Source organism: Manis javanica, chromosome 5, assembly GCF_040802235.1.
Source record: "Manis javanica isolate MJ-LG chromosome 5, MJ_LKY, whole genome shotgun sequence".
NCBI lineage: Eukaryota > Metazoa > Chordata > Mammalia > Pholidota > Manidae > Manis > Manis javanica.
This window is the reverse complement of record NC_133160.1, coordinates 62,142,566-62,157,774: the sequence shown is the minus strand read 5'-3', so window position 1 is coordinate 62,157,774 and position 15,209 is coordinate 62,142,566. Positions and strand designations below refer to the sequence as shown.

The window sequence follows — 15,209 nt, the reverse complement described above, 5'->3', positions numbered from 1 at the left end:
AAATAATTGACCTTAGCAAATATGTAAGAAATAAATGTCTTTCAAGCAATGAAATACACCTTTGACCCTCATGCTTTTGTAGTACCAAATGGGAGAAGGGCAAATGCATCTACCTTAGTAATATTTAATTGGGAAATAATTTGATAAATCTTTAGTTTCCTGAGCAATGTATTATTATCATTAAATACTATCTTACATGGGATCAAAATCATCTAAATAAAATATCACCTTACACCCTCTCATCTATGTTTGTTGGTTTGCAAGCCTCTGGGGAGCTTCTCAGGGACAATCTGAAACTGACCCTGCTACTCAGAGATCAAGAGAAACCAAAGAAAGCCGCAGACCTCTCCAGACTGGTAGGTGGCAGGTTTAATAAGCGGAGGAACTTACTTCCGAGTCTGATCTTGGGCCGCTAAGAGATGATGAGTAGATCTCGGCACCCACCAGCCAATCTCAAAAGTTTATGTAGATGCAGCTGCGTTCAGTCAGATATACCTTCAGACAGTCTACGGTCTCAACACCACACCATTAACTCAAGGCTGCCTCCCTGGGGCAGCTTCTGAAAGCCGGGAAGGCAAGTGGACCAAACATTCCAGAGTGCGGAGGGCTTGGGGAGCATCCAATCGCAGGCAGCCAGCTCACAGTCAGCCGGAGGTCACGGCCTACCTGTGACGTCCCCTGGCAGCATTCTAACCTGAGAGCTGAATTTTCAGTGGGAAGGCAGAGTGCTAATGGCAAAGAACAAATAGTGGGAATGACCTGCAGGGAAGGAAAGCAGAGAGCAGGGACTAGGTAAGTTTCTTGTAGAGAGGAGTAAGAGATGGAGGCAGCGAGGCCGAATAGGTAGAACTTTTCTGTTAACTGGGTAAAGCATAGCGATGGGGAGATGTTGAAAGACAATGGTCCCTAAAGAAATCTGTCAGAAAGGCAAAAGAGCTCCAGGCACTGGCATTTCCTCTAAGAGTAAAAGCCTTACTAAGCTCTGAGGAGGAAACTTAAAAGAAAGAAAAGAAAAAACTTAGTAGGATGAAAGGATTTAGAGTGAAGCATAGAGACTAACATTTATTTATTGTCTGTTTTGTGCTAAATACCGGTGTATGTATTCTGCAAAAGTTACTCTACTGATTTAGTCAATAATGCAAGGATTTATTATTCATATTCTTACTTATATATTAAGCCCATGCAGAAAAATGGTGGACTTTATTACTGTCCAATTTCAAAGATTTTCTTATCCACTGGCTCCTTACTTTCAACAGTTGGGGTACAAGACATGATTTTGTTGTGGATATTGCTAAGGATATGTGGATGGTGGCTTAATGTACCTTCACTGAGTAAAACTCTCAGAGAGAACAAGCAGTAAAGCTGAATTGCTTAAGCCAACACGTTGCTTTGCTAAAAACCTATGTCCCCATACTGAAAATAAGACTGTTCTTTCTTTGGGAAAAGACTGACCACTGTGTGTGAAACTAGTATCATAATCCCACCTTTTTGTCAGCTCTTTCTTGGTAAACTGATTACTTTTATTATATAGTTTTGGGGGCCTTTTTTTTTCTAAATCTCATTTATATAGCACAAAAAGGGTGTATTTCTTTAATATATAAGTATATCTTATTTACATAAATAACTGTAAACCTGAGTCCTAGTTGTGCCATTTGAGTTAATAGAATTGTTTTTGTTTCTAATAATTTTTATAGGTTGATCTTTTTCTAAGTTTTTTGCCAGTAATTTGAGAGTTGTATGGTGGTAACCATTACAATGTCAGTGGTATTTAAAACCATCCAGTTTCTTCCCCAAAAACATCATAAAATTAAACTATACTTCCTCTCAACTCTGATTTCTAGCCAACTTCTGATAGTTTTGCTAGTAAACATTGTCGTTTCCCCAACACAGTATAGTAATCCTAGTATTTTTGTTTTTTACTGTTTATCTCTTTATAACTAGTCGTTTGAATCACTTTATAACTATAGTTTCCATTGTTATATCACATATGTTCTAATTTTGAGAGGAATCCTGTACTCATTACCAGCTAATTCATGCTATATGCCATATTTCCTCATTACCATGTACTTATTTTGGTTTGTCATTTGGTTATTAGAACTTCTTTGGTCATACTTCCCCAGGCCATAAATCTTGACCATGTCTTTCTGCTTCATTTAGACTCTGATGACCTATGTCATGCTTTATTTATTTACTTAGAAATCCAAAAAAAAAACATTAATCATGCTTCACTAACCTCTGCTGGGGGAAGTTTAAGGTCAGTTATTATTATTTTTTTTAACTTGCAGATGTCTTACTTTTTCTTTTTGAACAAGATAATTTAAGAATTTTTGTCATTACTATTAACTTTTCCACAATATGTCCAGTATTAATTATTAGGAATTATTTTATTAATTGAAAATGGCATCCTTATGAATTTGCAAATTCATTTTATATTCTATTCAGGGATAATCTGGTTTTATATATTTGATTTTTAAAAAATATTTTCATTCTGTATTCAACTTTTAATTTCCATCTTCTATGCATATTAGCTTTTCTCTATTTCATCTACTGTGTTCTCTGCAATATTCTCTAGTTTCATTTTTGTGTTCTTTTGTCACATTAAATTTTCAGTCATGGTTTTTTTTTTTGGAGGGTATATGTGTTCATTGCTTCTAATGGTTCTGTGATGATATTGTTTTTATTCTCTATTTTCTTTTTCTCTGTAAGTTTCTTTTCAGTTCCTCCTGTTGATTTTTCCTATTCATTTGATTTTCCTCATAGATATAATGTTATTTTCATTTTCAGCACTGGTGCAAACTATTTCCTATAGAAAAATATCTCTCATGGTGGGACATTTCCTTGCAAAATAACTTTTCTAAAAATGTATCCTTGGTCTACATGTATTTTCTTTTAATTCTTTTCTTTTATTCTGTACCATTTACTTTTTTGTCATAGTGACCTGCCCATAATCATTTGATATGAGCAGCTCTATATTTATCATTTATTCATCCATATACAATGAGGGTGAATTCTCCTTGACTACCTGCCAGCCTCATTTGTGCCCTGAGCAACTTTCTTTTAACATGCAATTTGAGAGGTAGGTAATTGTACTTTTTTGCTGCACAAGTAGGTGGGAGTAAAGCATGAGCTCAGCTTCAGTACAATTTATTTCTGCTTATTTTTTTGTTTAATTTTGCTCACATTCCTCTACTCACCCCACCTTGAATATATATGTTGTTTACATGCCTCTGCCTTTGAGTTTCCAGCTTGGCTCATCAGCATTTATGGAATTTATTTCCAGTTTTAAGCTACCACTACTGAATAAATAAAAATAATTAAGTAAAATAATTCAATATATTACTGAAATTTATAAATGTTATATCCAATTAAAATAAATACAAACTTGAGACAAACTTAACTGTCCAATTAAAATAAATAAATACAATGTGCACAGACTTACAAGTTTCAGATATGATGTCAATAATGTCTGTGAGCATATAGCTCTGTACAGATATCTTTCCCTGATAATGCTCTTCCTCAGTGATTCATGCATTTTTTTATATCTTTTTTGTCTTCCTTTATTTTCTGTTTGTAGTTATAGAAAATTACCTCTGTGCTGTAATTCCAGATTTCTTCTCTCATTTTCAGGGCTTCTCTTAGGAAATCAAGGGGGAAAAAGGTTGAAAATAAGTTCTCTTGGCCAGACAGTTTATTGAATTTGTCCATAGGAAGGAGCCTTTCTCTGTTAGGACTTTTTGCTTTCTATATTGGTTCACCAGTGTGACCTGCCAGGTTGCTTATCTACATCTCCTACATCGCTTCTCTTCAAATGGGAGAGGGTATATGTAATACTTATTTTAAATAGCTTTACTTACTCAATATTTTTTTCACTTTAAAACCTTTCATTACATTTATAAGGACTTATGATTTAGGTAACTAGTGATTTGTAACATCTTCTGTTGTATGTCAGGAGTAACATTGTTTGCATACACTGAAATGATGTATTGTTCTTAATTAAATTCTTTCCACTTGTAACTCTTCACCTTTTAAACCAAACCATGAGATTTATTGCCAGAAGCAGTAGAGAGCCTCTTTATCAAAGCAGTATCTACTCTATGGTAGACAATTCTATTGAGTTTTCCCTATAGCAGTGCTACACAATAGAACTTTCTACAGTGATGGAAATATTCTGTATCTATACCATCGAGTATGGTAGCCACTAGTCACATGTGGCTATTGAACACTAAAAATGTTAGTGTAAGTGAAGAACTACCTTTAATTTTAATTATTTCTAATTTAAATAGTTATATATGAGTAGTAGCCATAAAACTATATTGGACAGGACAAAATTGTATATATTAGGTTTTAATGTCCTTTATTAAGGCTTTAGCAGAAACTGAGGTCATAAAAAAGGTTAATAGGATATTAAGAAAGTAAAAGAAATTCTTATTAATTCTGAAACAAAAGATATTTTGAAGTAAGAAGATGAATGTGTAAAGCAAGAATCATGTGAATGTTTCATTAATTTCTCCCTCTAGATTTGGCCTAGAGACAGATGTATATACTACATAAGTATGGGGAGCATTGGGTAGAAAGAATTTCTGTACCAAATCTAGTACTTATAATCCTTTAGTCTCATCATCCTCAGATCATCCTGTGGCAAAATAATAATGAAATAATCTTGTTAGTGATATTCAGTTCCTGTGATTTCCCAAAGATCCCTTAATATAAAGGCTTTTGGAAAGCAGGTAACTTGAAAGTCTCACACATGACCAAGGCTCAGTAGGAGGGGTGATGTGACGTAAACTCCTGCGTGGGGGCTGGCAATGGTCCACCTGGGTGAAGGTTCCTGGTTAAGGACACTACTGATACATTAGGCTGCACAGTTACTCAGTTTTTTATTTTGTGGGTCTTTCCCTGTGCACGGCATGATATTTCACATGCTTTCTTTAGGAACTATATGAACGTAGTCCCTAATATATATATATATATCAAGGTCCTGTTCAACTCAGGAAAAGCTGTTAGGAATTACCAACTGTAGCATCAACTACCAGCACACTGCCCGGAAACAAGAAGTGCAGAGGGTACAGCCAATTGACACCACAGGGTACTTTAAAGCCTACTTTCTCATCCTAAATAACCAGGTAACATCTTTGAGAAAAACTGAGTCAGCAGGGGAAGAAATAGGAATATTTTTCTTTCAATCAAAACAGAGAAAGTTCTAACTTTTAACCATATAGAACTAAAATTTACATTTCTGCTATCCAGCAAGTAAGATCTCATGATTAAGATATTAGTTATTTTATTATCTATATAATCTAGATCAGAAGTCATGAATTAAGTCCTGGAGGTCCTATCTGCCCCAATTCCTGTTTGTGTAAATACATTTTTATTGAAACACAGCCTTACTCATTTGTCCATGTATATCTGCTTTTGTTACAAAGATAGAGTTGAGAAGATGAAAAAGAGACCAAATGGCCCACAAAGATTAAAATACTTACCATCTGCGCTTTACAGAAAAAACTAGATTTTATACTATAACAAGCAACACACAAAAATCAGTGTTTTAACCACAACAAAAATGTACATCTTAATGCTCAGTGTCTGTCACAGATTGATGAGAGGTATGTCTCACCATTGATCAGAAAAGTGATAGATGCTCCAGCTTTACAGTATGTGACCTGTGATCATTTTGAATTATACTGCAGAAGAAAGAACTAGGGGAGCGGGGATGCATAATGAGTCTTAAATGCTTCTGCTTAGAAATGATATAATGCCCTTTCATTCACAACCCATTTTGCAGAATTAAACCAAGAGCCTGCCTGACAAAGAAGAGAATGAAAAGCACTGGAGAACTCATGGGTATTCAGTGAGTATAAATGATTCTGTAAAACTTATATAAAAAATAGATGAAACTATATTTTTCTGCTTAGTCTCTAGTTGATATGTGAATGAATTTCACACCACCTGCATGTCATATTTTCTCTGAAAGATACTTTTGAAGTATATTATATTAGATATATGCTTCAATATAAATTTTAGAGTTGCTTTTATATTTTATGTATTGATAGGTACATTTATTTTATGTATTTAAATATATAATTTTACATTTTATTAAATTTTTAGATGGAGATATGTTTTGCTCCAACTTTTAATTTGCTATCTCTACCTGAAAGTTCAGGACTTTTTTCCCCATTAAGTGTATGTTTTATCACACTGAGATATCTTGTTATCTGGGTTTGTATTTTCTGTTGTTTCATGTTTTTGTTTTTTCATCTATCCATTGTTTTTTTCTTATAAAGATCATTTTTATTTTGGCTTTACTTTCTGATGTAGCATAGATGGTACATCATGTATTTGTTTAATGGTGTTACTGAACCAAGTTGGGTCCATTTGCCTGCAGAAATTAGAAAACAAGTAGCAGAGGCAACTGTCTTTTGTAGAGACAAAAGTTTTATTGTAAGGTGACAGAATGAACAAGATGAGGCTGACTCAAGTCTGTCTACTGAGCTCAGGTGGAGTGCAGAATTTATACATAAGGTTTATGCATATTTAGTAGGGGCTTGTGCATTTTTAGCAGAGGCTGGTGAAAATAACAGAATTGGGGCAGGACTTTTATCCTGCACATGCATAGCACATTAACATGTTACTACATACACTCAGTGTTAAAAAATGGTGCCTAAACTCCATCCAGAGGCAGAAATCTCAGTAGTAATGTAGAAAAAGTAACTTTAGGACATCTGAAACTATTTCTGAGCAGGCTTAGGCAAAGGTCTGTGAGCTCAACCACTTTGGACAGGTCTGCTCTGATGGAGGCTGGCTGTAAGGGTCTTGCAAAATACCTTAGCTAAGTAACTCATGACTTCTGTGTCAGTGAGGTGATCTTAGGAGGAAAAAAAAGAAACAGTACAGGCTTTTCAATTAAAAAGACACCAGTTTCACCAACTTCAGTCCAAATTAGCCTTGTAGTGTACAGTTTCAGTGGCAGTGTTTAGTTTTTAAGTTTAAAAATGTACATTTTAATCTATTTTCTCAAATGTCTCAAATTTGCAAGAGGTAAAGTCATAGCATTTTAGTTTTTTCATGTTAGATATAAAGTAGCGTAATCTTAAATCCCCTTGGTTGTGTATTAACATTATTTAAGTATTATTAATTTGTGATTATAAAGCCATTAAAAATTTATTTATTAATAGTGATAATAAAAATCTTTAAAATATATAAAACATGTACTTTTAGCTAGGCACAGGACCAACCAATAAATCTTAATCCATTAATTCATTTCATCTTTTATTTTTATTTATATCTATATTTATAATTTTAAAATATTTTAAATTATTTAGTATTATAAATAAGAATTCATTATTTGTGACTGGTTATAAAGACTTTAATGCTCAATATTAAATAACTTCAAATTTCACTGAATAACTTTAAACTTTGTTTAATAAATTCAAGGAATTCTTTCAGTCTCTTTCTAGATAGCATATTTTTTAATTCTTATATATAGTGCACATATATATTTATTTTGTTATATGATTCATGATTAAGAACCTTTTTCCTAAAAAGAATTCTTAAGGAATTTTAGAAATTAAACTATTATTCTTAAAAGGTAAATGTTACAGAAAGCAAAACTAAAAGCCTATGTTTAATAGTTTTAAATTTTTCTCTTGTTAAGCTGCCTTTCTCCTCCTAGGATTTTACTTTATCATTGAAAATCAAAGTTTTTGCCATATGCTGGTTTCTTTTAATAGTAAGCCCTGATAAATGTTGAGCCCTATGAACCTGCAGGTCACATATTTCTTATAAGTTTTATTTTACTTTAATAAATATTCAATTACTTCTCCAGTTTCATTTGTTCCAGTTTCTTAACCAAAATGCCAATTTTAAAAGGTTAAAACTCTGTACTTTGTCTTACTTATGTGAACTTATTTGCATAAGTTTCTTTTTTCTCTGACTTGTGGTAGAGTATTTTCAATCTATATATTTACTATATTGATATTGATATAGTACTTTCAACCTTTATTTCAATCAATTTATATATTTTATATTATATATTCAGAAATAGAATTATTTTAATGCATAGCACTAATAAGTAATTACATAGTTATATATAAACTATGTATATGTGTATGTGTGTGTGTATACATATATACATTTTTTTAAGCATCCGTAAAAGGAGTACATGTTAGTCATTTTCCGGACTCATAGATTGATTGAGGAGGGATGCGCTAAAGTGTTACAATCAGTTCAAAGGAAAATTCAAAGAACCACATACTTACAGGTCAATAAAGATTGTAGATGTACATTTATAAATACATACAAAATAGATCTATCCACTGGAAATACATTCCAGAAGACACAATTAATTTGCATTTTTACTAATAAGAATCATTTGTATATCTTAAAGACAAAGTAAGCCTGATATAATCCTGAAAGTTATACTAAAAGGAAACTCACTAATATTTTTGGTTCTAGAGTCATTCATAATTTTTCTTTACATATGAAATTTTTCCCTATTTCTTTATTATGAACATAAAACACAATTAGACATTTTAAAATTAGGTAACAAAATAAACATTTAATATCATTAATTCTGGTACTTTCACACTAATATTAACCAATATCTCAAGATCCAATTTACTTAGGGTAATGTTTTATCACAGTATATTAGAGAAAAACCCATATTTCAAAAAATGTCCATAATTTAAAAATTGTCTAAGCAGGTGAACCATTGTTGGTTCAAACTAGATAATATAACCTGAGGTTGGTATAATTGCACTATTTCCAGAATCTCTTTCCTGAACTTAGTGCAGCTCCATATCAATAGGTGTTTCTGAGAGGTGGAGAGAAGTAGGCTATCTCCATATGAATAGGTAGTTACAAGGCCAAACAAGGACCTATCTGGGCAAGAGAGGTTGGGTAGGGTCCTTTTTGTAGCCAGGTCGTGAACGACACAAGAGAGCAGAAGTGGTGACTGCTTATAAGCAATAAATGGGTTTCTCCCACTTTATTTCTTCCTTTGACTGATTTTGGTTTCAAAGGTAATTTGCTCTGGGCTGGGAAAATACTTCCCTCCAGTGTTATACCCATTAAGTCAAAATGAGTCTCAGTAAGTGAAAAACAAAAGAACAAGGAGATGTGTGGCACCACTAGCAGAATCCTAGCTTTTTTAAGTGTTGGGCAGCTGCTTCTCTAACCAAATTTCTAATATCTGGCTATCATTCATCTAGTTGATTTTGTTGGACTAAAAGGAATCTCCTGTTCTCCCTCCTTGAATTTCTGACTTTGTGTACTGCCATACCAAATAATTCAGGACACCTATATTTCTTCCTTTGTCAGTACTGGTACCCTAGCAAACAATATCTCCCAGAATGCAACACTTCTAACCTCTTTTCCTTCTCTGCCTCTTGGAACTACTCGTATCACCTTCTAGCTATAACGCACTGTGACGTGTCTACTTGTACCCTAAACTTGATGTTTTTAAGTACTAACAATTGTAGACATGGATTAAATGCAGAAATGTATGTATTGATGGAACAGAGTTTGAAAGGAGAGAATGAGGCAGCTCAGACAAGCAAGAAACAATTTATATATTAAGTAAGATAGCTTATTGAATTTCTGGTCAATAAAAGCTGTATGTTTCTAAATTAGGAATTAATAGTAATTAGAGATGAGATATTCTTTCCTGACCTTTTCTTTCATTAAAAGATACTCTTTTTACTTTTTTCATTCTCCCTATGAGTAGTATCTTCTGAGTCTGGCTGAAGTCACCTAACACAATCCCTGCTAAAGGCAGACTGGGGTGTTTAGATATCAAGGTGAGGAGTAAGACATTTTAATCACACATCAAGGGTGATTAGGGATCAAGAGAAGTGTCATTCTTGCTAAACTGACTTATCAGGGTTCTTACTAAAACTGTTTTACAAAGTACACAGATGGGCCTGGGAGACAGTTTATGAGCCTAACCAAAACTTGGTTAAGAAAAGAATATTTGTCAACACCTGCCACTTACATAAGACTAGTAGTAATCTTGGGCATATCTTTTGTGAAATTTTCCTTCATCTTTCTCTCATAAGGGCCAGTGCATGCTTCTGTTAAAGCATGCATTATACTATATTGCAAAATAGTCTTTTATAAGCATTTCTGTAATCTTTTTCTACAACGAAACTATCAAGTCTTAGGGCATTAATTTTGTTGGGTTCTCAGTGCCAGGCATGGTATCTAACACATAGATTCTCTGTACTTTTTTATTTTGTAAAAAAAGAAATACATGATATTTAAATGTGTATAAGTGACAGCATATGTTTTTCATTAAGTAATTTTTGATAGAAATATAATGAAGTTAAGAAGGAAAAATGAGAAAAGGAAACTAATATTTGCTGAAAGCATATCTCTTCTAAGTTACAATTTTGCACATGGCTCCTCTGCCTGAAAACTTAAATATATAAGCAATGATTTATCTTAAATTCATAATACAGTTTTGCAAATGTTTGTATTGTCATGATATGGTTCATGTTTCAATAGGCTATGATACAAATCTAATATTTAGTATCTACAATATTAATGAAATATATTAATTAAGGTATTTTAAATTAGTCATTAAATATGTACTATTTAGTTGATTTTCTTACCTGCTGCTTCTTATAAATATTCTAGTGATTTGCAGTGCTAGGAAAGATCTCTCCATATCTTTACACAGGAAGCCAGATGGCCTTCCACCATGACCTTTGCCCAATGCTATTAGCATCCAAGGGAGCTGAGAAACTCTGGCTCATTATCCACAACCAGATGTTTTCTACTCCTCTATCACTATTGCTAAGTGGCAGTTAATGTCTAGCACAATGGGTATTTGCTTGAACCTATGATCCATGAAATGTCTCTTAAAATACAAATACCACCCACTAACAGAAACTTCTCTCTGTGCATTTGTGATTTAATCATTCTTATTTATTAGAAATCCTGCTATTATCTTAGAGATACTTTATTTAATATTCTATCTTTTCCAGCTGGCAGCAAGTAAGGATATTCTAGCCTAAGAAGGAATAAAGTTATAAATTCAAATAATCCCAAAATTACTTCTGAATATTTATTGTTCCAGATAAATGATCACAGTATAAAAACTCCATAAATACTTCATAAACTTCTAATTACCAAATCACTTTCCAGAAAGCCTGATACTAAGAAAGGGAATGAAAACTATTCCAATCCTAGAAAGCTCTATGCTTGACAGGGTTAATAGTTTGCTCTGAGTTTGGATAATGAAAGTCAGTCTTTCAGAGTCTGGGTTAACTGATAACTGAAGTCATAGTTGCAGTTAAATTTACAGGAAAAAGTGTGCTGGTCTATTTAGGGCATGGGGTGTGGTACGTATTTATCTTTGTGCCAAGCTAGGCAGTATATGAAATATGTCTGGTGTGATTTTGCTAGGGTTATTTTCTAAGTGTGAAGGCCTCTTACAGAATCTATTCATCTATAATGGCAGAGAGAGTAGAAAAAAAGCTGTGTTTCTCTTACTATTGATAAAATGAATTCAATGATCAGAACCCAAAAAATGGAGGCCACACCAGTGGCCCAGCCCAAATCTCAAACCTCAGCCTAATCCAGACTGCGGTTTGCGGAAACACCTGTCAACACACCGATCACAATCCTCCAGCTCAGTTTTTACTAGCTTGCCTTACCCTAGAGAATAGGACAAGCCAACCTCACCAAAAATTTCAGTCCTCTTAGCCAACCGTATCTATTTCTGCCTTGCCTCTAAACATTCTGTGAAACTTACTCTTGCCCAAAATCCCTGGGGCGGAGAGTACCACTGCCTATGAGGTGCCTACTCCCCCCACCCATGGATTGTATCCCTTGAATAAAGGACATCAAACTTGTTGCTAAATTGTTTCAGTTTTGTCATTGGACATTATAAAAAGTTTATCAAAGATTATTGTAATGCTTATTAATTGGTAAGATATGCCACAGAACTAGCCCTTCTTTGTAAATATATTGCATTATTTTGTGGACTATAGACTTGATCTGTCAAAATTTATTTATTCATCCAATTAATTATTTGGTATGCATCAGATATTCTGTAATAAACTGTGTATGCATTGGTAAACATTAGAATTGGCAGGGCTTTTACAGGAAATTGAGCAGCTATGTTTTGATGGAAAGCATCTCTTCCTTGCTTTCTTCCTTTGCCTTCATGAAAGCATGGGGCTACAGTCTCCAAGAACTAGAGCTATTTTCATTTCAATTGACAGTCTTATAAATATCTTCAATCAAATTTTGAGTGCCTGATGAGATTTCATGACTTCCATTCCCTTTGGAATTATTTGTCATAATTATTTTAAGTTTAATTTTTCATATAACCATATAGATGAATAAAAGGACAGCTCATAGATAGGGGTCTCAATGTCCCATATCAGGTACATTTAGCACTTTAAAATGTCTGAGAAGATGAAAAAAAAAATGTCTGAGAAGATGAAGATCCTAAAAGGGCTAACAGCTTACTGAGCAAATATGATTAAGGCTGGATTTTATATGCTACTTAATTCCTAAACTGGGTAACTGTGCAAAATACCTTATAACCAAATGCAGAATACTGCCCTCAAATGTGATTTGGGCCCTTGAAGTGCTGTTTGAATATGACTCACTTTGGTTTTATAAGAATGGGATTCTTCTTTGGATTAAAAAATGATGTGGTATCATAAAACATTTTTTATCTAACTTTTCAGCAAAACATCAGTTTGCTTTATATACAGTAAAACCACAGTCAAAGCAAAGTAAACCATGTTTATGAACCCAGATCTTCTAGAAACATAACCAGAGGCAACGTTTAAAGTGTTAATACTTTGTTTAGGAGGTGCAGTGCTAGAGCAGGGAAGGTGAGGAAATTAAGGGAACACAGGCATCCGTGTGGTGAGCAGACTTGCCTGCCTGGCTTCCGCTTCAGCGGGAGCTGCAGAAAGCTACAGGAAGCCGTTCCTCAGGTATGGTTTCTTGGCATGTGAGCTCATCTGGAAAGTTTATAATGAGAAAATATACCTAGCAGTGTGCTGTGGAAGAAGAAGTGTGTGGGGGGTGGGGGCGGTGGCAGTGGGTTTTATCCTTGCCTATCCTTTCTGATCTCTCCTTTGCATTAATCAAAGTATGACATAGGAAATGATCTTGCATCATCATGCTCCTCAGAGCTGGACATAAAGCCAGATTGCACTGTCTGAAGTAGGATATTTCATCCAAATCTAGGGTGATTTGTTTCATATAGGCACCAAAGAGGGAAAAGGAGGAGTAGGGAATAGAGGGAATCTGAGAATCCAATCAGCATTCTTCCTGGGGTGTTTCCATGGTATTTCATTCTGATTGCTAGAGGATATATATATATAAAACAGATCTTAGTTTTTCTTTTTCCTTTTAAGTGTTGTTGATATACAATCTTATATTAGTTTTAGATATATAGCATGGTGGTTCAACAGTTACCCATATTATTAAATCCTCACCCCATAAGTGCTGTTACATTCTATTGATATAGGAATATGTTACAGAATCATTGACTATATTCTCCATGCTGTACCACTATCCCCATGACCAGCTTGTATTATGATTGAGAATTTTTGTGCCCTTTATACCTGTCACCCTACCCACCCATCCACCTCACTCCAACCCTTCCCCCATGGTAACCACTAGTTACTTCTCAGTGTCTATGAATCTATTGCTGTTTTGTTCATTCTGTTTTGCTTTGTTTTATATTCCACAAATAAGTGAAATCATATGGTATTTCTCTTTCAATACCTGGCTTATTTCACTTAACAAAATACCCTTTAGATTAATCCATGTTGTTGTAATTGGAGGATTTCTTTCCTTTTTATGGCTAAATAATATTCCACTGTATATATGTACCACATCTTCTTTTTACATTCATCTATTGATGGAAACTTAGGTTGCTTCTGTATCTTGGCTGTTGTGAATAATGCAGTGATAAACATAGGGGTGCATATATCTCTTTGAATCAGGAATTTTGTTTTCTTTGGGTAAATTCTTAGAAGTGGAACTACTGGGTCAAGTGGTATTTCTATTTTTAGTTTTTATGAAGAACCTCTATATTTCTTTCCACAGTGGTTGTATCAATTTACATTCCCACCAACAGTGTAGGAGGGCTCTCTGTAAGTCTTAGTTTTTTAGCATACCTAGTTCTCACACTAGACTTCAGGGTCCTAGAAAGCCTATACTATTCCTATTGTTGACTTATCCATGTTTAGCATATCATCTAAAACATAATAGGTGTGGAGTAAATAGTTGTTGAGTTAAGGGTTGGTTATATCAGGTTGAAGCAAAGAGAGAGTAATTCTCACACAGAGAGTAATTTAAGTAGCAATGGATTCTAACTATTGCCTGTAAGAGCAGAAAAGGAGTGTTGAAAACAAAATTCAACTGAGTAAATTTGAAGATCTAATTGGTTTTATTAAGAATTCATAAACTGGGAAAACATCCCATATATCAAGTAGACATGCATAAAATGAAAAGGTCTGTATAGGAAGGACAGTAGGGCAAGAATGTTATTAGCAAAATAAAAGAAAGGATTGTTTCAGGCCAGTTATCTTCTCTCAGGAACTGTAGAGTTTTATCATGCAGATTACTTCACCAGTGCTGTTCAGGAAATTTCAGACTGACCGTTAAAAGGTCACATTCCAGGGATAGGTTTAAATTGTAATTAGGTCTTGGCTTATTGTCCTGGGGAGCAAATTACTCCATTTTGTTTTTTTTGTTGTTGTTGTTTTCTGTTTTTTGTCTTTTTTAACAAGAGAGAACATTAATTCCTTGTGCCTTAGGGCAGATGTTTGGTGCCAGTGTGTCTGTTCTTCAAAGGACGTTTACTCTTCCAAGTATTTTCTCTCCTCTGTTTTATTCAGGATAAATGCCAAATGGCATACAGGGAATAAATTCTTAAAAGCCTATTTATCATCACTTTTGGAATTTAGGTGGCATTCTGGAGTAGTGCCCTTGTAAGATTTGGACAAGGGAAGGATTCAGACCCAATTCAGGGCCCCAGTGAAGAGGCTAATATTAGTGTCCTCTAATTAGAATTGGACAAATCATCTATGAAAACCAGTGAAGGCGTTCAGAAAAAAATCTCCCCCAAATGTGCCACTTTAGCATGGGGACTATTTGAGACAGAGGCAGTCAAGAAAGACCCTGTAGGCTCAAGAGAAACTTCTGCCCATTCCTTAACTACGATAAGAGACCCAGCT

The 15,209-nt window shown here is 34.2% G+C and overlaps 1 long non-coding RNA gene across 2 annotated transcripts in view; it reads left to right on the top strand.

Moving 5' to 3' along the window:
• The first annotated feature begins 672 nt into the window (after window positions 1–672).
• LOC140849779 (uncharacterized) overlaps window positions 673–15,209 on the top strand; it is a 74,818-nt gene continuing 60,281 nt past the window's right edge. Inside the window, exons 1-3 of one of the 2 annotated variants that reach the window (XR_012131968.1) lie at window positions 673–792; window positions 5,783–5,848; window positions 9,722–9,794. This is a non-coding gene — a long non-coding RNA (uncharacterized lncRNA). The remainder of the gene's footprint in view (window positions 793–5,782; window positions 5,849–9,721; window positions 9,795–15,209) is intronic. The other variant, XR_012131967.1, reaches the window with a different exon arrangement.